The sequence below is a fragment of the Balaenoptera acutorostrata genome, chromosome 18, assembly GCF_949987535.1.
Source record: "Balaenoptera acutorostrata chromosome 18, mBalAcu1.1, whole genome shotgun sequence".
NCBI lineage: Eukaryota > Metazoa > Chordata > Mammalia > Artiodactyla > Balaenopteridae > Balaenoptera > Balaenoptera acutorostrata.
Window position 1 is genome coordinate 73,865,919 of NC_080081.1, and position 26,879 is coordinate 73,892,797.

A 26,879-nucleotide genomic window follows, 5' to 3' on the forward strand; every position below is an offset into this window, starting at 1 on the left:
GACAGTCTCTAGATCCATCCACTTCTCAACAAATGACTCAATTTCGTTCCTTTTTATGGCTGAATAATATTCCATCGTATATATGTACCACAACTTCTTTATCCATTCGTCTGTTGATGGGCATTTAGGTTGCTTCCATGACCTGGCTATTGTAAATAGTGCTGCAATGAACATTCGGGTGCACGTGTCTTTTTGAATTACGGTTTTCTCTGGGTATATGCCCAGTAGTGGGATTGCTGGGTCATATGGTAATTCTATTTTTAGTTTTTTAAGGAACCTCCATATTGTTCTCCATAGTGGCTGTATCAATTTACATTCCCACCAACAGTGCAAGAGGGTTCCCTTTTCTCCACACCCTCTCCAGCATTTGTTGTTTGTAGATTTTCTGATGATGCCCATTCTAACAGGAGTGAGGTGATACCTCATTGAAAATGAACCATTTTAAAATTAACAATTCAATGGCATTTAGTACATTCACAGTGTTGTGCAACCACCGCCTCTAGTTCCAAACATTTTCATCACCCCAAAAGGAAATCCTATACCCATTAATTCTGCCCTTCCCCCTTAGCCCTTGGCAACAATCAATCTGCATCATCTCCATGGATTTACCTATTGTGGCTATTTCGCATAAATGGAATCATACAGTATGTGACCTTTTGCGTCTGGCTTCTTTCACTTAGCATAATGTTTTCAAGGTTCATTCACACTGTGGTATGTACCATATTTCATTCCTTTTCGCGGCTGAGTAATATTCCAGTGCATGTATGTATATCACAATTCACTTATTCATTCATTCATTGATGGACACTTGACTAGTGCTGCTATGAACATGCATGTACAAGTATTTGTTTGACTCCCTATTTTCAACTCTTTGGGGGTACATATCTAGGAATGGAATTACTGGATCATACGGTAATTCTGTTTAACTTTTTGAGGGACCACAATGGCTAAGATGACCCTTCCACAGCAATTGAATCATTTTACGTTCCCTCTAGCAATGTATAAGCATTCCAATTTTTCCACAACCCCACCAGCACTTCCTATTTCCCTTTTTTTTAAAAAAAATAATAGCCATCGTAGTGGGTGGGTGTGAAGTAGTATCTCATTGTGGTTTTGATTTGCATTACCCTAATGACTAATGATACTGAGCATCTTTTCATGTGCTTGTTGGCCATTTGTATACCTTTTTGGAGAACTAATTCAAGTCCTTTGCCGATTTTTAAGTTAGGTTGTCTTTTGGTTGTATATATATGTCTGCTTTACAAAAAATGGCAATATATTTACAAACACTCTACTTGAAAACTACTTTTACTGCTAACAGTCTATCTTAAACAAAACTTTATGTCATCATATATCCTTATTCTGCTCTGCACTGCATCATTTTTACTGCCTGCATGTTATTCCACTGAATAAATGTAAAATAACATAAATTATCTTGTCGATCCCATCTTATTAGACATTTGTGTAGTTTCTGATTTTTTAATTAGTTTTATTGAAGCATAAGCATAGTTGATTTACAATGTTGTGTTAATTTCTGCTGTACAGCAAAGTGATTCAGTTATACATATATATACATTCTTTTACATATTCTTTTCCATTATGGTTTATCACAGGATATTGAAATGTTCCCTGTACTATACAGTAGCACCTTGTTGTTTATGGATTTTTTTTTACTATTATGAACAAGGCTAAGATGACTAGACTTTCCTTATACCCATACTTCTGTGTCCATGATTATTTTGTTAGGTTATAAATATATTCCTCAAAGTGAAATGGCCGAAATTCAAGTCAGTTTTTGATTGAAGTGAAACGATGAATTTGGTGAGTGCTACCAAGCTGCCTTCAGCAAGTTTTCACCCAAATGTAGTAACTTTTTAAAAGGCTATTGAGACAATTTTACATATAAGGGATATGTAGGGTCATGATTTCTAAGATTCCATAAAGGTTCGAGCCTATAGCAGTGGGGGAAATCGTGAAAGGGATAAACCTTCAAAAGAGAGCAGATGAAAAGCTTGAAAAAACTGGAGAGCCATTGGGTTGAAATGTCCATTCCCCTTTATGCTTCTGTTATTTTACTACTTTTCAGGTTGAAGATTAACAGAAAGAGCTTTTATATACAAGTAATTGCAGCATTGCAAAAAGAGAACGTGTAGATCAATTGGAATGGGTGAAAAAACTGAAAATTTTGCAAAAGCATTAGAGCTTTCTTGCTTTTCATTTCATTGTATCATTGTTCTTCATAATAATCTACATGATTTCCAAAAGGTATTCGTCATTTGTATCAGAATTTTTTTCTTTAAATAAGGTTAACTGTGTTTTCACATATGATTTAAGACCAAGACAGTCTACAGTTCTGGGGAGTACATGTCTTATCAAATGGTGGCCAACAGGTCAACATGAGATTGGATTAATTATAAAAAAACTTATCTTCTAGTCAGTCCCATAGGGATCTATTTCATACACTGTTGAGTACTGGATTTTACACTATATAGATCAAACCTGAAAAGCAGTGTAAATTTCTCATTTTTTTTAAGGACCTAAATTTTAGAGGTCAACATTGCAAAACTTTATGTCATGAATTTATATACACTGAGCTTTTACAGATAATTATAATGAACCATTAGAAATAATACTGATTTTATTTTTTTTAATTAGGTAAGAGATATGTTATTGTAAATATAATACTTGAAGTTTTTTTTAAATGTTAAGGTCTTGAGGGTTTTTTTTTTTTTAATGTATTTGATTTATTTATTTTTGGCTGCGTTGGGTCTTCCTTGCTGCGTGCGTGCTTTCTCCAGTTGCGGTGAGCGGGGGCTACTCTTCGTTGCGGTGCGTGGGCTTCTCATTGCGGTGGCTTCTCTTGTTGTGGAGCACGGGCTCTAGGCGCAAGGGCTTCAGTAGTTGTGGCTCGTGGGCTCTAGAGCGCAGGCTCAGTAGTTGTGGCGCACGGGCTTAGTTGCTCCGCGGCATGTGGGAACTTCCCGGACCAGGGCTTGAACCCTTGTCCCCTGCATTGGCAGGCGGATTCTTAACCACTGCGCCACCAGGGAAGCCCATCTTGAGGGTTTTTAAAGAATTATAGTTCAGAATCAAACTGACTTGAAAAAAACAACAGAGATGCAGTTTTATTATTATTGTTTTTTGCTATGTCTTCATTTTTAGGCCAAATCTAACTTTTTCTCACCTTTAAGACCAAGGAGTCTTAGTAGGCTATTATTAATAATAATAGTAATGTTTAAAACCTCACTTAAAAATCATAGAAACATTTCTATTTTGTTTTATTATAAATCTCTTTTTAAATGGGAAAATTATTAAGAAACTGCTAGTGCAAACAGAAGTTAACCTCAAAATATATCTTTACTAGCGTTCATGCCTCCACCATCAAATAGGACGAAAGGATGACCAAAAAAATGAATAAATGCTGATGTCGGAGTTCAATCCATGCTTTACTTCTTTTTATTTAAATCTGTAGACCAAGAGTAAAGCATATGATAAATAAGTGGACTTACCCGGGAGCCTGGGATACTGTTTGGGAGTTTGAGGATGTTCCAGCCACGCTTTGGCAAGTTCGTGGACAACACTTGGGCCAAGGATGGCAGCTAGCATGGATGGCAGGGTAACTGACCCAAAGCTTGAGCAGGAGCTCCCAGGTAACTGGGTATGGAGGGCCTGTTCTAGGGAACTTTGTTTACAACGGTTGACACTGCCTTATTGAGGGACCTACTGAGCGCCTCCTTTGAAATGGAACAGCCTCGCCAGGGCCACATTCCAGGGAAAGGAAATCTGGAACCTTTTTTTCTAGAGGTAGGCAGCTGGCTGTGATTTCACTGCAACAGACTTACAAGGAGTAGCTTATTACTAATTTTCGGAAACACAAAGGAATTCCTAAAACTGTTATTCTTCCTCCCAACGGTTTGGGAATGTGGGTCTCCATAAAGTGTCTGGTCTCTTTAATTCCAGGGAGGAAGGGAGTTAGGTAAGTAATGGAAATTGTCAGATGACAGTCATCTTCCTATCATCTATTCTAGATTCTTTCCCAGGATCCAATTTTAGCTAAAAAGATAAAATAAAACCCATCTGGTATCACTTCAGAGAGTTAAGAGGAGAGATTCTGAGAAAGATTTTTAAGGAATAAACTAGCAAAATGTATTCATGATAAAGCTGATCAAAATTAGGTTTGAAATCTAAGTTTTCACCCAGTACAAAGAAGTCTTTCAATTTTTTAAAAAAAATTATTTATTTATTTATTTGTTTTTGGCTGCGTTGGGTCTTCGTTGCTGCACGCGGGCTTCCTCTATTTGCAGCAAGTGGGGGCTACTCTTCGTTGTGGTGCGCGGACTTCTCGTTGTGGTGGCTTCTCTTGTGGAGCACGGGCTCTAGGCGCGCGGGCTTCAGTAGTTGTGGTGCACGGGCTTCAGTAGTTGTGGCGCAGGGGCTCAGTAGTTGTGGCTCACCCGCTTAGTTGCTCTGCGGCATGTGGGATCTTCCCAGACCAGGGATCGAACCCCTGTCCCCTGCATTGGCAGGTGGATTCTTAACCAATGCGCCACCAGGGAAGTTCCCAGCGGATTTTCTTGAGTATAAAATATTTAGGTTTAGAGAACATTTGCTTTTCGAGTTGACTCCTTCAGTTCCATTAATACATAAAGCTAATTTCATTAATGTCATTAAATCTTCCTTTATGGGCTGAATTCTTATTAAATACAACAGACTACGTTCGATCTGTCACAAAGTCAAATTTGTTGAATGAACTGAACTGCGTCTTTCTCAAATTTATTTTAACCAAGTTTTAGGGGGAAATCTTCCTCTAAATGATTGTGCTTAAGATTGTATTGTTGTCGCTTTCTAGTTACCCTATAATTTAACCTATAAATGACATAAGATTACATTAAACAGTGACAAGTGGTATACATCACATAAAGAAACTAAAGACCACTAATATTTAGCCGATCCGACACTGTGGGTTGGAAAATATATAAAGCCAGGGAGAATGAATTTCCTTACCCCCCAGATAAATCCAGTTTCTCTCCACAGGTTGATGACAACACCGCCTAAGAATGGAAAGCTGAGAAATCCAGCTCCTTGACTGATTAGGAGGCAGCTTCTGCTTCAGGGTCCGTTCATTCACTTGCAAAGGAGCCCAGGCACCCTGCTTGGCACTGGAGACCCAGCGCTGCCCGCAGGAGTGTCTAGGAGGCCACATGTTCCTGGAGGAGGCAAACATGAACAAGTAAACAAACACAGAAGAAAGAGCATTGCGGGGCTTCCCTGGTGGCGAAGTGGTTAAGAATCCGCCTGCCAATGCAGGGGACAGAGGTTCGAGCCCTGGTCCGGGAAAATCCCACATGCCGCGGAGCAACTAAGCCCGTGCAGCACAACTACTATGCTCTAGAGCCCGCGAGCCACAACTACTGAGCCCACGTGCCACAACTGAAGCCTGTGCTCCACAACAAGAGAAGCCACCGCAGTGAGAAGCCACCGCAGTGAGAAGCCACCGCAGTGAGAAGCCTGCGCACCGCAACGAAGACCCAACGCAGCCAAAAGTAAATAAATAAACAAAATAAACGAATTTATTAAAAAAAAAATGCTGCTCAGGGTAATGTGATAAAGGCTGAGTGGTGGAGGTGGGCGACACGGGGGGCCGTCTGGAAGGAAAGGTCTCTTTCCAGGAAATGTAGCAAAAACGTTCGCTCATTTTCCAGCTCGGTTAGTTGCCCGCCTGCTCGCCCTCTTTCCGGGGCCCTGAGGCTCAGGCCCCCCGCCCCCGGGCAGCCGCAGCTCCTCGGGCCCCTGCAGGCCGCTCTTTCCCAACTTCCCGGCCTCTCCCCGATCCGGGAAGGCCTTGCCGGGCCTCGCGTTTTCCCAGTCGCTCCAGGGAGAGGCCTGCTCTCGGCTCTCAGGATGTGGAGGATGCAAGTAGCACGGCCAGCTGCGGCCGGGAGCCGCCGGGAAGCGCGCCAGCCGCCGCCGAGCAGAACCCGCGCCCACTGAGGCCCCGCGGCCGGCGCAGAGGGTGCCCTCTACCGCCCCGCTGGCGCGCCCGGGGCGAGGGACGAACAACGACCGCGTGCGCGTGCAACGTCTGCGACTTCCCCCCACGGCGGCGGCCGGGGCGGCCCGCACCACTGATGCCCTCTCCGCGCGAGGTGAGAGCGGACGGGCCGCGGTGAGCAGGGCTGACGCCCGGGGGCCGGGAAGCCAGTCCAGGCCCTCCGGGATCTCGGTGCCTGGCCTTCCCCTCGGATTTGTTCAGTCTTTTGACATCATCGCCTTAAAATATTTTTCTCCTGAGTTTCCTGCTAGTTACAAGACTCACATTCTCCTCTGGCCACACTCCTGAACTTGCAAACATAGGTCTTATTTAGAAAGCACCATGGCAAGTTCGGCTTTATCCTTTTTTTTTTTTTTTTTTTTTGCCCCGCACTGAACCCCGGGCCCACGGGCTGTGAAAGCGCGGAGTCCTAACCACTGGACCGCCAGGGAAGCCCTGCAAGTTCGTCTTGAAAGAAGGAAGCCTAAAAAGAAATTAAAACGGACCCCTTGCTCTGCCCACACTCAGAACGGGGAAGGGGTCCTGGTGGCCCCCAGCCCCGCGCAGTTCTCCCCAAAGGCAAGTGGCAGGTGATATCGGGGAAGAAGAGCGGAGTTGGTGCCCAGGGCACTCACCCTTCTCGAAGGTGCGCGCACGTTTGATGGGGGCGCACCTGGCAGCAGGGAGCTGCTGGGACCCGGCCTTCCACGGGGACAGGGGGTCGCTTCCCCCCAGCCCCTGCCTGGTGCTGGAGGGGAGTTCCGGTCCCTTCCCAGGCCCAGGTGTCCTAGCAGGGAGGCTGGAGGCTGGCTGGTGTCGCAGGCCCGGTCCCACCCGGGCAGTGGCCTGGAGGCTGCAGCCAGAGCCCGACCCGGGGCCGGCCGGAGGTGCTGGGGTCAGGGAGTCTTCGGATGGAGAAAACCTGCTCTCCGGAGGTAAGTGGGCTGAAAAAAATCAAACTAAAGCACACACACAGCTGCTGAGACTGGCCCAGATTCTGCTCTGACGGTCGGCCTCGGTCCTGGGGGAGCTTCTCGGGACAGTTTTAGCTTCATTCTCAGCAAAGGAGAGATAAGACACAATTCAGAAATGAGTGTACAGCACCGTAACTGTCACAGGAAACGGCTGCAAATGACCGTGACATTATATCGTATTTTCATCTTTCTTTCTTCTTTTTGTTTTTCATTGTGCAACCAAAAATGTTAAGATTTCAGCTGGTACTGAATACATGTTACTTAGGAGGACTACCTCAAACAAACAAAAAACAAAAACCAGAAAACTTTTAAAACAAACCCATACAGGTTGACAGGTCAACACTGAAGATTTTGTGAAATAACCAGATTTGCAGTGAATGGGAAGCCCCATTATATTCTTACCCTTTTTCAATTAAATTTTAAACATGCTTTAGCAAATATGTCTGTTCCCCTCAGGTGGGCGTTTTGTTTCAGGGTTCCTTTCTGCTGCCTGAGAGTGCTTTAGTCTGCCAGAATCTCCCCCAAGAGAGAAGGAGCTCTTAATGTGGAATATTAACTCCTCTGCCTATTGTATGCATAAACCCAGGCCTACCTCTCTCCCAGGGGCATCAGAAATTGCTTTTGTGCACCGTTTGGTAAGGCCTTTGCATCCAGAAACAAAGAAAAGTGGAAGAAGAAAACAAAAAACAATGCCCCAAAGAAATAAGAGTGTGACGTCCAAAGACCTATAAAGCACTGAGTTTCAAGTCACTGATTTTCAAAAATAGTTCAAGCACAGGCTTTGGACTCACACTGCTTTGTGCCAGCCCTCACCTGACCACTTGCTACATGCATGTCCTTGGACAAATATTTAACCTCCGGTGCCTTGATTTACCCATTTGTAAAATGGGCACAATAATTGACTTCATAAGGCTTCACGGCCATGTGTGAGAATTTAATAAAATAATCCATGTAAAATGTGGCACAATGCTTGGCACTTGGTTAGAACTCAATAAATAGTGAGCTACTACTTTTTACATAACAATAACAAATTACATCATAAATTATTAGCTTATTAGAATTACTATTATGTTATTACAAAGTCTCATTCTTTTCTCCTCCCATTTGGGCTTCCACCTTAATGCAAAACATACTATAGTGGCTTTATTCCTAATTATTTGAATTTGATGCCAGTGGTTCCCAATCACCCAGGGAGATTACAAAGGGACTGATGCCCGGGTCTCACCCACAGGGATTCTGATTTAACTGATCTGGGGTGTGGCCTGGGCTTTGGAAATTTTGAAAGCTCCCCAGGTGATTCTAATGTACAGCCAAGTTTGGAAACCGGTGCTTTTTGGTGTTGCCCTAAACAAAAGGGCAAGCAGATGTTTATAGTTCAAATAAAATTAAAGCAGTCTGTATTCTGAGCTAATAATTTGACTCATTTTTGCTGCATTAGCCATTCAAATCAGCCAATCGACTGACTTATATATTCACTGAATTTATAAGCTTTGACCGAGTTGACCAATTAATTCGGTTAAAAAGTTTGATTCATTGAAATCACATGGCCACAGCCTCAAGTAAATTGAATCTGTTGGAAATCAGCTATGATTGCGTAGGTATTTGGAAGTTTTTAGATTGTACATTACCACAGAAGTTCACCTTATTTAATTCCATTCTGTACATTTGCTAAGAAATAGGATATTAAATAAAAATGCTGATAGTTTTGGACTGATTTGACCAATTCGTTCAGTAAAAAATTTGATCTCTCAAAGTCCTATAGCTACAGGCTAATGGAAATTGAATTTGTTGGGGACCAACTAGGATTTTAAGTGTAATTGGGAATATAAACTACTACAGGAGTACACATTATTTAATTCCATCCTGCACACTTGCTAACCAACAGGTTATTAAATCAAAATGCTGATAGTTGGGATGAGATTAATGTTGTCTTGTCCCTTTGATCTCGTCCTGGGGACTTTTGACAGCATGTAGGTTGCTATCAGATTTGGACACCACTGTCTGTGTATAATTAACCTCTTTAAAAAAATTAAGGATCGTGTTCATCCACTTAGCGCTTCGGTCATAGTGACCCATCAGGTGAATCATGAGTGAGGTAGCATTCCCAGCCTCTGTCAACTTCCTGTCAACATTTTCTGTTGGACGCACAAAATGCTAGATTAGAAAAAGTCCCTGAACCTTGTTCCCCAGAAGTTCTGGATCTGGTCATGGACGTGAGACATCACAAGCTACTTTTTTTTTTTTTTTTTGGCTGCACCGAGAGGCTTGCGGGATCTTAGTTCCCGGACCAGGGATTGAACCCGGGCCCCGCAGTGAAAGCGCCAAGTCCTAACCACTGGACCGCCTGGGAACTCCTATCACAAGCTACTCGAAGTAGCTGGGCACAGCAGACCTTCCTGGGATGCATCCATAGCTGGACAAAACAAAATTCAACCACCACTTGTCTCCAAGTGTTTATGTTTAAAACATAAACCAGTTATCAAGTTGAAAATCAGGCAATTTTACGTGGATGGGCTACTTCCCCCACTGCAGTACAAGTTATTTATTAATTTGGCTATTTATTTGTAAGGGGCAAAGAAATGACATCATTAGAAAATACAGGGGATAAGAACAGTATTTTAGGGACTTCCCTGGTGGCACAGAGGATGAGACTCCGCGCTCCCGATGCAGGGGGCTGGGGTTCGATCCCTGGTCAGGGAACTAGATCCCACATGCATGCTGCAAGTAAGAGTTCACATGCCACAAGTAAGGAGCCCACATGCTGCAACTAAGACCCGGAGCAACCAATTAAATAAATTTTTTTTGTTTAAAAAAGAATGGTATTTTAAAGTTTCCCTTCTGATTATTTTATGAAAAAGGGAATTTTGGCTAAAGATTGGATAAGCCAATTAGCTTATAATGGTCTAAAGTGTAGGAAGGGAATGAATATTTAGTAAGTGCCTATTCTGTGCTAGGCTCTTTCTGTGCATAATTTCCTTTAATCCTTACAATATCTCCTCAAAATAGAATCAATCCCGATTCACAGATAGGGTAATTGATGAAGTAACTTAAGGCTGCACAGTGTGAAGTCATAAAAATGGGATTTGAACCCAAGTCAGTCTGCCCCAGACCCCATAAGCTATTCACTACATGTCAGGGTGGTCAACTGTCCTGGTTTGCCCAGGACGTGGGACTCAGTTTTAAAACCATGACAGTCCCCAGAAAACCAGGACATGTTGGTTACTCTACTTGGTAACCAGAGGTTACTGCTCCCTTAGCCAGCCAACCAGATTCCAGGCCCCGGGTCTGCCCCCGGTGGGAAGGATGGGAGGCCTGAATCCCTCACTTATTTCAGAAAATAATATATCCACCCACACTACTTTCCCACCGGAGGAAGCAAGTTAATGCCACAGCTGACCAAATTACTATAGCCTTTGATCATGCAGGTCAAGCACTGGCAAACCTTTCCCCTGGAGGGCCATTTTTTATTTTGTGGGTCACAGGGTCTCTGTCACAACTACTCAACTGCGTCCTTATAGTGGGGTGCAGCCATGGACAATACAAAAATGAAGGGGTGGGCTGTGTTCCAGGAAAATTTTAGTTACCAAAACTGGAGGTGGGCTGGATTTGGCCCCTGGATAGTTCGCCAAACCCTGATGTAGTTTATTAAAAACGAATCCTTTGCATAGATAATTCAATTTGAAGAAGAATTTATTTCTAGAAGTTACTTTAATCGGGGGTAGGGCCGGTGGGCAGTTGGAAGCTGTCTTTTGGACTAACCTATTCATCAGTTAGTCGTGCCTACTATTTTGGGGCCATGGAATTTGACTTTTCTAATCCTACTCAGAAGTCACACAGTGTGTGGGTGTGTGAAGGCGGCAGTATGGTATCTCCCATCACAAATTTATATCCCCTTCCTTGTCTGTTGGGAGATATTAGTCGCATTCATTTCTCCACTGTCTTTGCAGCTTCTTCTATTTCCAAACATCATTTAAAAAGTAATTCCTACTGCACGCTCCATCATATTACGATATATTCATTTGCTTCAATGTAGCATTTTCTTTATTGTGTGCTGGAAAAATATTCCTAGCTTTTTCTATACTGAAAAGCGATGCCACTTTAGCACTGGAGCAGCCTCTACCATCCCAACATTCATTCACGCATGCCTTCATCCACTCACTGGGTACCTACTCTTCGAGGGGGAGGGGGAGGGGCCGCTCAAGACCTTGTGCCCATAAACTGGGAGATTGGGATTGACACATACACGCTGCTATATATAAAATAGATAACTACTAAGGACCTACTGTATAGCACAGGGAACCCTACTCAATACTCTGTAATGGCCTATAAGGGAAAAGAATCTAAAAAAGAGTGGGTCTATGTATTTGTATAACAGATTCACTTTGCTGTACACCTGAAATTAACACAAGATTGTAAATCAATTACTCCCCAATAAAAATTTTTTAAAAAACAAACCAAAATAATTAAAACCTTATGCCCCCATCACAGATATGCCCCCAAGAAGAGAAGATACAAAGCAACATAGTCTTAAATGCAAAAGGAACAGTGGGCATGGCTTAAGGAGATGGGGGAGGTGGGAGGGGAAGGAAATGCAAATTTGGAAGGAAACTAGCAAATGGTAAGGCTTGGGCTCAGGATTTATAAGCCAAGCACAGAGGGAGATAATAGATTAGCTCAGGAATAGAAGAGGCGCTCAGCAGTTGGAGACAGCAAGGGGTCACAGGGAGGGCACAGTTGCTGAAGCAAGCAGAAGCCACTGTACGTTCTGAAGCAGGAGATGGGCAGGGTTAAAAACAGCGACGTAGGCAGGGTGTGCTGCTGGTTTCCGGGGCGGCTGGAGTTGGGAGGCTGGGTCAGAGTGTGGCAGCTGAAACGGACAGTAAGGGACACGGTCCACAAAAATTCCACAGGAATCAAGAGGATGACATTAGTGTCCCTAATTCCAGAAAACACGGGAAGAGGTGATGCTCATTTAATGAAGATGACTTCAGGTTTCAGCTGAAAAGCTTCAGGTATTTTCATACTCCTTGAATCAAGATGTTCCCTGGGCAAGCAGGTGAGAAATCAAGGTTACCTGTGCAGACTTTACGTGGAATGCCCTACAGAGGTGATAACTGAACCAGGCAAGGAGTCTCCTATGCTTTTTTTGGTTATTCATTTGCTTAATGATCTCTGCCTAAACCCTTTCATGTTTGGCTGGAGAGAAGCATATTAGAACCAGTGTTTCTTCCAACTTACTCTGAACGCCCAATGCACAAACTCCCAGACAGCATACACGTCGGACACGTCTCTACTAACCATAGGTTTTGCGTTAACCTGTAAACTGCCCAGATTACCAGCTCTGGCAAGGTGGGGTTCTGACCACTGGTTTTCATTACTGGGGGCACTGCTCATCCTGGCCGTCTTGCCCACACCACAGTAGTCACTGAATTTGTGATGGGTAAGCTTGCACTTGACTTAGGAGAACTGAATGAAACTGCGTATGACTCTCAAAGCGAATCAATCAAAGAAGGTATTACAACAATTAAGAATACATCAACAGGGCTTCCCTGGTGGCGCAGTGGTTGAGAATCTGCCTGCTAATGCAGGAGACACGGGTTCGAGCCCTGGTCTGGGAAGATCCCACATGCCACGGAGCAGCTGGGCCCGTGAGCCACAGCTGCTGAGCCTGCGCGTCTGGAGCCTGTGCCCCGCAACGGGAGGGGCCGCGATAGTGAAAGGCCCGCGCACCGCGATGAAGAGCGGTCCCCGCACCGCGATGAAGAGTGGCCCCCACTTGCCGCAACTAGAGAAAGCCCTCGCACGAACCGAAGACCCAGCACAGCCAAAAATAAATAAATAAATAAATAAATAAAATTAAAAAAAAAAAAAAAAGAATACATCAACACATATTAGATAAATATTTAGATAATGCATGCAAGAAATGAGGCACTATTTTGGTTTGATGATAAAATCAACTATTCACCTGAAAACATTTCATAATTGTATAATTGATCAATTTAACCCACTGACTTCAATTTCCTAACCTTACACTTGTAAGGAGGGCATTAATATTGAAGATTATCATGATATCCAGGAGAGGAAAATACTATAATAAATAATTTAGCTTCTTTATGCTTCAGTTGCTTTCCTAAATTACTTATGAAACAGCAACAAATACTAGTGGTGCTATTGGGAAAGTTGACATTATCCATTTCTTATTTAACAATGGAGTCATTAAAAAAGAGAGAGAGAGGGAGGCTGGGAGTGAGAAACTCATTATTGTATTAAATACAGATCCTGGTATCTTGAGAAGCTGCACGTTTGGTTTGGCTGAAGGATATCAAAAGCCACTAAGCAAGAGAATGACATTTGTTGTAGCCAAAGTAAACAATTTTTATTTCTGTTTTCCATATGCAAGCATATGAGTAGAACATAGCACATTTCATATTTGTACATTTTGGGAAAACATGTAGAATTATAATCATCATAATATGAAACACGTCCCTTATGCTACTGAATGTTTCATCGCTGCTTTGGGAACGCTGCATGGGCAGATAGTATAGAAATTCGTGATCCCGTGAAGTTTCAGTACTACTATGGACTGTGTATGGGCCTGACAGAAAGACCCGCACCGGAACTGTCTCAGTTCTGTGAAAATTTATTTTATAACCTGTTTCCAGAAGCTGTGATTCAAATATCATAGTAACTTATCAAAGATAACCCTCATTGCCAGGAAAAGTTTCCTTGAACCTCACTGAGATTCTTTTTTCTGATCTCACTAGAGATGAAAATGTTTTCCACTCTCCATAAACTCCAAGATTTTCCCTCTCTCTCCAAAAGAGTCATTTCGAGGCAGAATCCCCACCCCCAGACATAAATGTGATCAAATGCATGCCTTTCCAGCGAGGCTTTGCCCAAAAGTTCAGACAAATTGGAGTCCTTTTTATGAAATATCGTTTCTTTACACCCTAACAGTTATGCCTGCCAGACAAGATGTTTGCAATAAACTTCACAAACTTCCATATTTTGAGCAATCAATTGTGGGTGTTAAGACTGAAAACAGAAGAAATTAATGAAAAGAAGTTATTGACAATGTAAATTGGGAATTCCCTGGCAGTCCAGCCGTTACGGCTCGGCGCTTTCACTGCCAGGGCCCGGGTTCAATACCTGGTCAGGGAACTAAGATCCCGCAAGCAGCACGGTGCAGCCAAAATAAATAAAAAATGTAGATAAAGTCTTCAACAGTGCTCAGCCTATGGTATGTGCTCAATGAATATTAGTTATATAATTTTATTATTCAGGAATATGCACATTTAATGACAAATGGTAGCATATACATACACACTTAAAATGTATACACCTATTTATGTATATAAGGGGTATGTATAAACAGAGAAGTGTCCAACTTTTCTAATTGCCAGAAATAATCTTTGCTTGTGAATTAATTCATTGCTGTTTGCTGTCTATTTGTTCTTTTGTTGAGAGTTGGAAAGGAGAACACTGGCAGAGGTGTGAAATGGCTCAGTTATTTTAGTTAATTATTAACCCTGAAGCCTCACCATAATTATTCTAATCTCAGCACTGAAGCAACTTTGGCCATTGATGAAATGCCTGATCAATGAATTAAAATCACGAAACACACTGCACAGTGCCACCTTTATCACAGATCGTAGGAGGTTAGAATGGGAAGGGCATCAGGTGTCACCCAGCACAGTGCCCTCGTTTTACAAGTGAGGACACTGCAGCCCCAAAGATGTAAGGTGACTGGCCAGAGCCCAAGGCAAATATCAGAGGGGTCATTTCAAGACTGGACTTTTACTTCCACATCCAGGCTCTGTCCAGTCTCATTATCTGGAAGGCTTTTTCTCCTCTGAAAAAACAAGTCTGTCTGATTACACCGTGTGAAGCCATTACAGCTGGATTTCCTTCCCTGGCCTCTCGTGGGTGACGGCCTCCTAAGCCTCTCAAATGCAGAGAAGAGGGATTACGAGTCTAAGATGATGAACTGAAGGGGCCCCAGCAAGCCTCCCCTCAACCTCCCCTTTCCTGCTCTGCTGTTGTAAATACACAAACATATACAGGTGCCAAGTAACACCACCTCATTTTAGAATTAAAAAGTCTGCTGTTTTGTTTTCCAAGTGTATTTTGAAATGAAGTCTTTGAAAACAGGTCACAGGAATCTCTTATATCTAGACAGCATTGTTGGTGAGAATTGGTTATTGATGAGTTCAAGAAATCACTTGTCTCTGATTCTGATGTTCAGAATGGATGGTCCAGTTAGGCAAATTTGCCTGAAACCACACCTGCAGAACCTGGAGAACAGGCTGGAGGCTCCTGAACTCAGGGTTCTGGTCTCCTCTATGCTGTATCTCCAGCACTAAACGCAGTGCCTTTGTACATCGTAGATGCTCCATGAATTTTGTTGGATAAATTAATGAAAGAATAATAAGCAAATTAAATGTCTGTTTCTCCAAAGTTCCCATGGGAATCGAAGAGAACCTTAATCTGGAGAAAGGCATTGGTGCTTTCTAAATTATGTCTCCCAAACCATCTGGCTACACTGGCGAGGCCAAAAAACCAACCAACCAAACAGAAATCCAAACGCCCTTTAAACTTTTCCATCCACCTCTGGTAGCCACTGCAGTGCAGCCAAAAATTAATTAATTAAAGAAAAACAACAACAAAAATAACCTTCCACCGTGTCATTCCACCTTCAGTTTTGAATTCTAGAAACACGGACCTGTGTGTTCCCGAGGCCGTGGGTCTCTTACACGGCAGCTGCATTTCACAAAAGACAAGTGCTTTTTACCTGGTTTTGCTGGTGGCATTTAAAACTCTGCACTGGACTTTGCCACATCCATTCTTCTATCCCCAAAGCACCGCTGTGAGTTGATGGGAGGGAAAAACATTAACTTCACTTCAGCCTGAAGAGAGGTCAGTGACATGTCCGGAATCACAGGGGACTCAGAGTGCATGCCTGGGTGGCTCCTGAATCGGTTTGAAGGTTGGCTATTAAACAGCAGGACATATTTATTCATTTTGGAGGTCTGTTAGTCTGTGTTTCTAAATGGTCGACATGTAGATGAAGGGGGGAAATCATTTAGCGTTTACTCATGGCTCCCAAGCCAACGAAGTGAAGATAAAAATATATTCAGAAAAGTTTGTAGAAAACTTATCTCATGATAAATCTACAGTTGGGTTATTAGGAAGCTAGAAAAGTCTATTTGAAAGATAGCTCCAGCTTTTGAAGTGGGTTTCATGGAGCAGGTCAGGGCCCTCATGACTGTCCCACCCCCATCCCAACTGCGAGAAAAATGCCCCCGAGTGGCAAGACCAACATCTAAGCCCACTTGACATTTTAAAAATTTTCTTGGGACTTCCCTGGTGGCGCAGTGGTTAAGAATCCGCCTGCCAATGCAGGGGACACGGGTTTGAACCCTGGTCCCGGAAGATCCCACATGCCGCGGAGCAACTAAGCCCATGCGCCACAACTACTGAGCCTACGCTCTAGAGTCCGCAAGCCACAACTACTGAGCCCGTGTGCCACAACTACTGAAGCCTGTGCGCCTAGAGCCCGTGCTCCGCAACAAGAGAAGGCACCGCAATGAGAAGCCAGGGCACTGCAATGAAGAGTAGCTCGCCGCAACTAGAGAAAGCCCGCGCACAGCAATGAAGACCCAACGCGGCCAAAAAATAAATTAATTAATTAATTTTAAAAAATTTAAAATAAAATAAAACACTTAAAAATTTTTTAAAAAATTTCTTACGTTTGGGTGAAAGCTGACCTTCCAAATAGCCACTTTTTTCTGTCTTTATCCAGATGCTTGTACTGGAGACAAAATGGTAGAGGCTGAAGGGAGTACAGTGGGCGACTGAACAAGCTTCTTCCACACTACCATTATGCCAGCTAATGTTATTAATCAATGCATGGCAATGATTGGTGCTAAACGAAACGTTTCCCCTTTTTAGGTTCAGCTGTGGTTGAAGCTCGTATTTTCTCCGATTCAATAAAATAATCGTAGAAGATGGTTGGAACCACCTTGGTTCTTCCAGTTCTCTTGCCCCTGCTTCATGCTTTGCATGTGAAACAATTCTAGTTCTTTTAACAATCCAATCTCCTTCTAGTTCCCTTTTCATCCAGCTGTGTGACTCCTCTCCATGCCTGCTGTGTGTTTTCTGATTATGTTCTCTTGGGGAGTTTGGAAATTTACCCACACCAGTAGCCCTCACCCTCCAGCACAAAAACAAAGCAGCTCACACGCACATCCCCAGAGTAACAGGAGGACTGGCCCACCTACCCCAGTCAGCCTGTATCGTTGATTTCATATGTATTTGTACATGTGGTCATCTGTAGGTTCCTTTGGCCACTTTATTGAGCTAATTAAGTTCTAAGATAGTCTAAAGCTTACCAAATTGACCAGAAAACTCTTAGCCACCTAATATGGCAATAAAATGAAGATACATCTTTCAAGAAGACATTGGCAGTGACAATGACTAGAGAAGAAAGAAAATCCCTAGAATTCTTGACAACTTGGCCATTTCATGTTGCCCACTGTGGTATATCGCTTTCTGCTGACGATAATCACAAGAGCTGGTCCTACTGGATGTAAAAAAGGGAACTTAAGAAAGAGAGGGACTCCCCTGGTGGTGCAGTGGTTAAGAATCCGCCTGCAAATGCAGGGGGCACGGATTCGATCCCTGGTCCGGGAAGATCCCACATGCCACAGGAGCAACTAAGCCCGTGTGCCACAACTGCTGAGCCTGCGCTCTAGAGCTCGCGAGCCACAACTACTGACCCCTCGTGCCTAAAGCCTGTGCTCCACAACAAGAGAAGCCACTGCAATGAGAAGCCCGCGCACCACAACGAAGAGTAGCCCCCGCTTGCCGCAACTAGAGGAAGCCCGCGCACAGCAACAAAGACCCAACGCAGCCAAAAAATAAACAAATAAAATTTAAAAATTTAAAAAAAGAAGGAAAACTTTCTTTACGAGTTGAAAGTAAAAGAAGCTAGGCTGATATTAGCATCTATAGATTTTAGATATGAAAAATTATAGACACTGGTTTCAGTTATTAAAAAGCATGAGCTTAAGCTTTTTGATCCCTTAATTAAAGTGCTGATTCAAAAAGTGTTCAAACACAACCTTTGACAGCTCAATTTCTAAAATAATATCATAAAAGCAGGAGAGTGAACAAATCTATGCGTATCTGTACTACAGGAGAAATCCTACCACCAATTACTAAACGGAAGTGCAGGGGTCCCAGTGCGCTTGTTAAAGATCTGACTGAAAAGGTGATGGGAAGCACCTGACAGTGTCACTGAGGGGAACACAGGCCTAGGCTTGAAAAAAGATGCAGTGCTTTAGAGCAGCCCAGCACAGCCTAGAGTTGGAGAAGCTACCTTTTTTGCCTGGGAAATTCGCATTTGTTTTGTTCCCTTTACCAATGTCATCTGACCCCTTGTAGCCTACCTTCTGCTGTCTGCACCTTTAGCCTAAAGTAAAGACACCAAGTTATGGTGTGCATTCCAGATATTTCAATCACTAAATGTCAGTTCAGTGAGGGGAAACGTCAATTAAAACAAAAGTGTAGGGGCTTCCCTGGTGGCGCAGTGGTTGAGAATCTGCCTGCCAATGCAGGGGACACGGGTTCGAGCCCTGGTCTGGGAAGATCCCACATGCCACGGAGCAGCTGGGCCCGTGAGCCACAATTGCTGAGCCTGCGCGTCTGGAGCCTGTGCCCCGCGACGGGAGGGGCCGCGATAGAGAAAGGCCCGCGCACCGCGATGAAGAGTGGCCCCCGCTTGCCGCAACTGGAGAAAGCCCTCGCACGAACCGAGGACCCAGCACAGCCAAAAATAAATAAATAAATAAATACAAAATCAAGTAAAACTTTAAAAAAAAAAAAAAAAAAAAAAACAAAAGTGTACTTCTCACAATTATTATCGTGGCTTGCGTAGGCCCAGGTTCCAAATTTTCACCCTTATCCCACCTTCCCTCTCAACCCTCACTCCCTGTTGGGGAAAAACGTACTAGAAAGGCATGGAGCATATAATTTCTTTCCTTTCAGTTTCTTTAAGTAAACTTCCGGTTCTGGTCCGACTGTGTGTTAATATCCTGATATTAACACACAGTCTGAATTCTGATTATCAGAGTAGCCAGATCTCATGGCTTTAAAACTCCAAGGGCTCTGATGGGTAGTTGCATCTATTAATGCCCACTTTCTTTTAAGATTTTTTTTTTTTTGATTTGGAACATTTTTAAAGTCTTTATTGAATTTGTTACAATATTGCTTCTGTTTTATGTTTTGGTTTTTTGTGCGCGAGGCATGTGGGATCTTAGCTCCCCAACCAGGGATCAAACCTGCACCCCCTGCATTGGAAGGCCAAGTCTTAACCACTGGACCACCAGGCACGTCCCTAATGGCCACTTTCAATAGTGCATATATACAGACTCTCAACTGAAGTTCTGACAGAACAGTCTGAAATTGTGCGAAGCACAGCAACTGGCCCACTTGCTAGAGTGACCATCCATGGTCCAGCATGTTTTAATTCTACCTGCTTATTCATCAGTTGCCTGACTAAAGAATGATATTATGTCCAAATCAAATTGCTTATCTTGCATTTCACAGGACAAAGGGAAATCCTGGGTGTCTGAGTTTGTTTCCCAAAGACTTTCCATTGACCCAGTTCGTATTTCTCAACAGGAAGTCATATAGACTCAGGAAATGATCAAATGTATGCAATTGAGAGCCAAAGATGATCATAGTTAGAGGTCAGATATAAAAATATACACATGCAAAGAGACAGAAATAATACACTTGGGGGCATTTTCACGAAAAGTTACCCCTTTAGAGAAGAAATTAAAATTATACTTCTTTACCGGAATTTTCAGGTGTAACTCACTTTGTAGAATACTTGGAATACTGAAATCCTCTCTCATTTTTATGACACAATTGGACTTGTATTTCTCTATAACAAGTATTAGACCCAGAAAAATACAAAGTGCTCAGTAAGAATGCAGCAAAATGTACCCTGCAAAATCACATATCTAAAGGTAAGATTATCTCTTACTGATAAATGATTAGAAGTCTACTCAAATTAAGCTACAGAATATGAATGCAAAGTAGTCAGAGTTACTTTTATATTTGGCATAATAGCTAAGAAGCTTAAAAAGAAATGCAGTATTATAACAGGACCAAACAATGGGACAGCAGAGTCACTTGGTTCCTATCAAGTCTTCTCCCTAATATTCTGTAAGAGAATATACAAGTTGCATTTGTTGTGGAAGCTTCTGGCATTTGGAAATGAATGGCTGATCTTGGTTAAAGCCTAGAGGAGATATGCAGACACTGATTCAAGATGCAATAAGATAACCGGTTTGCTCTTTGGCCTCAGATAGAATCGCCGCTGAGTAAGGGTTGTGTAGACCAGGGTTGGGAAAGAAGGCCATGTGGCAGGTGACTGAGGTGGCAGTCAGAGCAAACAAGATTGCAGCAAATGTCCAGGTACAGATAACAACCCAATATACAAGAATTCAAAGTAGGTTGTTGATATGGCATTTCTTCCCCAGCTGGAATAGAAGTTCCACGTGGACAGGGATTTTGCATTTTGTTCATGGCAGTTATCCCCAGCTTCTGGAACAGTTCCTGGCTTATAAGTATTTGATGAGTGAATGAACATAAACTAAGTTTCAGAAGACATATTTGTCCAAGGAAATTAAATTCCACAAATATCTAATGAGCACCTAAGCAGTTCTATGCTAAGTGTCCTTGTGTAATGCAGAAGTCGCTGTAGTGCGGGCGGGCGTGGGAAAGCATGGCTCTGGGCGGGGGTGGGGGGGATGGAGGGAGAGAGGCGCTGATGAGATCAAGGAGTGTCTTTGGGAATACAGCCATTTGGGACGGTATTAAATGCTGGACGGTAGGAAAGGCAGAAACTGGGACCCAAATGCCAGGCCTGACCTTGGAATTCAGTTCCCTGAGCTCCCCGAGGACAGGAACTGCTTCCTTTGCCTTGCGTGCCTGGTGCCCGCTCAGGGCACTTTCCAGCAGGTGCTCAGTAAATGCCTGTGGATCCAGGAGCTGGCAATAGGGATTCAGGGAGGCATCCGATCTAGCCTTGGGATCAGCAAGCTGGCTGGGACCAGCCTGGGACTCGGCTCAGGCCTTCCTCTGTCTCCACCTCACTCCCTTGAATGACCAGGGCCAAGTCCAGAATGAGGGCTGAGGACTCGTGCCCCAGAATGAAATGTTAAAATGTCAAACCCCAGGGCCCTACTTGAGACTTCCTATATCTTAGAAGAGGGACCCAGAAACTAGCACTGTAATCAAGTATCCGGGTAAGTCTCCTACACATACCAAAGTTTGGATTCTACTAAAGTAGGATTTCGTAGACAAGAAAAAAGATCTAGTAAGAATTCTCTCTCAAGTATCCGCATTAGTAACTGAAATCCCCAGGGCATGAGAAATTAATATTTTGGGTGGTTCCTATGGACCAGGGACTGTTTAAGATGCTTTCACATATAACTACTTAATATTCAATAATTCAAAGGGGTAGTTTTATTATATCTATTTTTAAGGAAACAAGCTCAAGGATAGTAAATAACTTGCCTAACACTGCACAGCAAGTACCTAGTGGGAATCCAAACCAGGTCTGTTTAATTCCTGAGACCACACGCACCCCTATGTCTTGCTGCATCTTGGGCAAATGCAGAATGGAGGGAATCCGGACATTCCGTAGTGCCTGTCTTTAGGGAATGTACGCAGACTCAGTTTCTGATTGGTTGAATCTGTCAAGATGAATTTCTGGAAATCAAGATTTGAGGTTTTAATTATACATGCATTAGGTCTAGACAGAGAGTGTCTAAACCACCTATGACTTTAATAATCCTCATAAAAAGGCCAAACACCAGATGAAGTGATTTGTCTGGGGGCAGAAAACTCACGCATAGGGCAGACAAGTACCTTAAGAGGACAACAGGGGAGGTGCAGACTGTCACATCTGACACTGCCGCTCTGCTCCAGGTCTTCTCAGATTTCAGAGAGAGCCCAAGGGACTTACCTGGTGGTGCAGTGGTTAAGAATCCGCCTGCCAGTGCAGGAGACCATGTTCGATCCCAGGTCCGGGAAGATGCCACATGCCGCGGAGCAACTAAGCCCGTGCGCCACAACTACTGAGCCTGCGCTCTAGAGCCCAGAAGCCAGAACTACTGAAGCCCGCGTGCCTAGAGCGCGTGCTCCGCAACGAGAAAAGCCACCGCAATGAGAAGCCGGCGCACCGCAAAGAGGAGTAGCCCCCGCTCGCAGCAACTAGAGAAAGCCCGTGAGCAGCAACGAAGACCGAATGCAGCCAAAGAAGAGAAGCCAAAAGTCCAGCTTTCCCTGTGAAATATCCTGATTTTTATTTTTTATTTATTTTTAAAAATTTATTTGTTTATTTTTGGCTGCGTTGGGTCTTCATTGCTGAGCGCGGGCTTATCTCTAGTTGCAGTGAGCAGGGGCTACTCTTCGTTGCGGTGCACGGGCTTCTCACTGTGGTAGCTTCTCTGGTTGCGGAGCACAGGCTCTAGGTGCCCGGGCTTCAGTAGTTGCGGTGTGAGGGCTCAGTAGTTGTGGCTCGCGGGCTTAGTTGCTCCGTGGCATGTGGGATCTTCCCGGACCAGGGCTTGAACCCGTGTCTCCTGCATTGGCAGGCGGATTCTTTACCACTGCGCCACCAGGGAAGTCGCCTGATTTTTAAATATAGATAATGAATTCAAAAGTTTAAAACACACTTCAAAGGGCAAACAAACAGGTCTGGAAAACAAGGACAGGCCCATGCAGCGCCAGTCTACAGCCTCTGGTCTGGAGCTCCCTCCCAGGGACTTAAGCTACATGGAGTAACTGGGATATTAATAGTTCCGTGAAACGTGCGTCTGTGCATCCTGTTTACATGAAGGTACACCCTATCACTGCTGCTGGTTTAATGTGATAAAATGTGCATCACATCGTCTTTGACTTTATGCAGGTGTATGAGACACAGCCTGAAGGCCACATTTTTGTAAACTGAATTGGGCCTTTCTATTTACTTACCATTGTTGGGATGCCTCATTCTGGTTTTGGAGTGATCTTCAATTGGCATTGGCCAATTTAAAATTAATGATTCGCTGGCTCATTTTAAAGGAAAACGGAGTAAATTCTCGGGGGGAAGAGCCTTCAGTTTTAGTAAGCACCCCCTACTGCATCTGCTTTATTTTTTTAATTTAATTTTATTTTTTAATATTTATTTATTTGGCTGTGCCGGGTCTTAGTTGCGGCTTGCGGGATTTAGTTCCCTGACCAGGGATCGAACCCTGGCCTCCTGCATTGGGAGTGGGTAGTCTTTACTGGACCACAAGGGAAGTCCCTGCATCTGTTTAATATTCATTGACTGCATTTGGAGATTTCCTAAGAATAACTTCTTGGTACTTAAGCATTAAAACTGCTCTGTTTTAGAGCAGAAATTCTCTCACGTAAAGAGCTAATAATGCGATTCGCTACATATGATGTAATGATACACGTTCGAAAACAGGAAGTTTAGAACAACTAATAGGGTTTCTATCCCTATCATTTAATGATTTAAAATGTTAACTTACGTAGAAGGACTATGAACTAGCCAATGAATTATTGTTGTTTCTAACACTTCCACGGTCTAAATAACACTTCACTCTTTTGGTATTGGCAGCGCCTTAGGGAATATTTTCATCTCTATTTTAAGACAGGGTTTATTCTTGCAACGTGTATGCATTTATGTCGTGTTATCAAGTGAAGCAACGTCAACCGACCAAAGCAGAAATCATCATCAAATCAACTGAACACAATGTCACAACGTCACCCGTCTAATAATGGATGTTAAACGCAGTATAGACGCACAAGCATCAGTGGGAACGGATTAAAAAGGCACTTACGAGGATGACCCGCAAAGACTCCTAGTTTCAAGACCCAACAAAAAGCCTCCAGGAAGTGAAGCCGGCAGGTTTTAATCTCACTTATTTTCATGGCTATGTTTTTTTTATTGTAGTTTTCCACTGTAAAACAAAAGCGAATCAAAGGAGTCTGGTGGATTTTGGAGAAGAAAAACCTCCTCTCTCCTGGAAGTCTGACGGAGCCCAGATCCCGGACTGAGCGGCCGCGGCCACGGGGAGCGCCCCCCGCGCCCCGCGCCCACCGGCCGGCGTGCTGCCGCCCCCGCCGCCGCTGCTGCCCAGGCCAGGGCGGGGCGGGCTGCGCTTGTTTTTTTCTTTTTTGGGGGGTGGGGGGGGGTGTGTTCAGGAAAGCGCCGCGGTGCTGACCTCATCTTCCAAAGCGCGTCCGCTGCCCGAGAGCGGTGGTCGCAGTCAGCGCCCGTCGGTCCTCTGCCGCCGGCAGGGCTCCGCGCCCTCCCCCTCTTACCCCGCACTTCCTCCTTCCTCCGCCTCGCCCCTCCCCCACCCTCATACCTCCCTTCCCCCTCTCCCCCGCCCCCTCCCCATCCCCCCGCCTTCTCCTCCTCCCATCCCCTCCTCCCCTCTCTCCCTCCCTCCCACCCAGCCACCTCCTCCTTCTCCCACCTCCTCCTCCCACCTCCTCCTTGCCCCACCCACGCCCCTCCCCCACCCGCCCCTCCCCCACTCCTCCTACCTCCCAGTCTCCAACTTCCCCCCACTCTTCCCTTCCCCCGCCTCCTCTCACTTCCCACCTCCTCCTTCCTCCGCCTCCTCCCACCCCATCCCTTTCCCCTTCTCTCCCCTCCCCCGGCCCCCAGGGCTGCGGGCGGCTCCCTGGTTTCGGCGTCGCACACACGTCTGGGCAGAGTGTGGTTCCCAGGCTCTCGATCTGGAATTCAGACGGGAAAGTTTGCTGGCAGCTCCAGCGCCCGGGCCGCCCTCGGGCCCGGCTCGTCAGCGCCCGGAAAGCGCGGCATTCACACAAGGGCGGGTGGCAGCGCCCTCCGCTTGTCTGCTCACTTTCACGACGATTCTGCCCCTGAAGTTGAGCACGGATTAAAGAGCGGCAATACTTTCTGTTTTAGAGAAGAAAACGAGGGAGCCGAATGGCACCGAGAGGGAGAGAGGCGAGGGGGTGGCGCGAGAGCCGGGGAGCAGGTTGGCGCCGGTGGGCTGGGGATGGAGGGCCCTTTAGGGCGGAATTGCATCGTCGGATTCCGCGCAGAGGTAGGTGGGTGCAAAGACAAGGTGGCCGGACAACGGAGTCCCAGGCAGAGAAGTGTGTGGTATTTCTGCTGCCCGAAATGAGGCCACACAGTCTTGTTTCCCACTTCTTCAGACTCAGTAGATCCAGATCAGATCGCGTGAGTCTGTTTTATTCCCATTTGCACAGGAGGACACTGAGGCAGGGACAGGCTAAGTGACTCGGCCACCGCCACACAGCTCTTAGTGGCCGACCCAGGACTCAAACCTACATCTCTCTGACTCCAAACCCCTATTCTACCGTGACCTAGTATTTGCTGGTTCAGACAAATGGCTCAGCTTTAGCACCGATTGAATCCATGCCTTGTTTGGAGCACAGGCAGGTAGATTTGCAGGTAGGTATGTGCTCAGAATTCATCCAGACTTGTATTTCACAATGGACATAATCAGTGCATCTTTACCCCTCAGGATGTTGAGGAGGCCTTTCATTAGCAGGAATCTGAATTCCTAGACTCTCTCCAGAGGGAGTGCTTAAGGAGCTGTTGTCTCCAGTTAACCTGAGTCTCCTTGTGGCTCATTAGGGAGATTCCCTGGGCCCTAGGCCCATATCCCCGGTGCATAATTGCTGGACTATCCAATAAGAGTTTTTAAATCCCCCCAATTCCCATTCTCCTACAAAGGAAATCTACGATAGTGAGGGCGGGGAGACCAGCAAGGCAAGTTAAACTTGAAGGTTTAATGGCACTCTTGCAACATACCCAGAAAGTTCTGCTGGACCATGAAGAACCCCTGGGAAAAACTGGGATTTTGGCCCCTTTGGTATTTTACAAACTGTTTACTCTGGAGACTAAGGAGATGGGTAGTGATGGTGATGGGACATTTGTGGTCCCCCAAGTATGTGTGCCCCTTTCCTGTTTATCCCCAGCAAATACAAAATATACCTGGTTCACTTAGGCTCTTGGATAGTAGTTTCTTTTCGGAAGATTTCAAGATACCACTAAGGATGGTTTTGGCTTCAGTTGCTATTTTTACTTCTACTTAGTATCTACACATTAATCAGTCACCAGAACACACCCTAATCGTCACCCCAAAACGAGGTAAAGATTTGACAAGTCTAGCCTTCCAAGAAAGTCCAAGGGAACATGTTTGACACATGTTCCAATACAGTGCAGGGGAATCGGTGTTTAAGATGCTGTGTTGTAGAATAATACCTCAGGGTGCTAGCTGATGGTTCATTTATTCCTAAACCTCATACAGCTCCCGTGTTGACTAAATCCCCCATAGGAGCACTAGGAAGTTCTCCTCCTGGTTATCCTTTCTCCTTTTCTACAGGTTAAGAGCTGAAGCCACCAGAAATGAGGATTAGTACAACCTGACACCCAAGCCTTGTTTTTGGGGTGGGTGGGTGCCGTGGTGGGCCTGCGGCTCCTTAGGCAGACAGCCAGGAGAGGAAGGAAGCCGGTGCCCGGGCCGGCTGTGGCAGTAGCCGTGAACCCCGGCAATGCGAGGGGCCTCGGTGGATCTGGGCAGCTGCTCCCCAGCAGAATCGGGCTATTGCCTCCAGGTGGTCAACTTCCCTAGTCTTTTTTCATGACAGCCTATGGGGGGGCCTAGGGGCAGGCTTTCCTTGTGTTGAGGAGGGATCCCTGGAGGGTGGTCAGAGAATCTCCTGCTTCCTACCAGGCACCCTGAAGAGGAGAAGAGAATCAGGGGAGTCAAATGAATCTGACAACCCACCTCCCTTTGCAA

General features: G+C 44.8%; 1 long non-coding RNA gene across 3 annotated transcripts; it reads right to left on the reverse strand.

Annotated features, from left to right (window-relative positions):
* Nucleotides 1-433: 433 nt before the first annotated feature.
* On the reverse strand, nt 434-24,401 carry LOC130705629 (uncharacterized). 3 transcript variants are annotated; one of them, XR_009005958.1, is made up of 5 exons: nt 24,294-24,401; nt 23,910-24,029; nt 6,667-6,990; nt 5,005-5,207; nt 434-4,573 (listed from the first exon to the last, which is right to left on the reverse strand). It is a non-coding gene; the product is annotated as an uncharacterized LOC130705629 (long non-coding RNA). The 3 variants fall into 3 exon arrangements; XR_009005956.1 differs by having other exon boundaries at nt 6,667-7,087; XR_009005957.1 differs by lacking the exon at nt 6,667-6,990.
* Nucleotides 24,402-26,879: the final 2,478 nt, after the last annotated feature.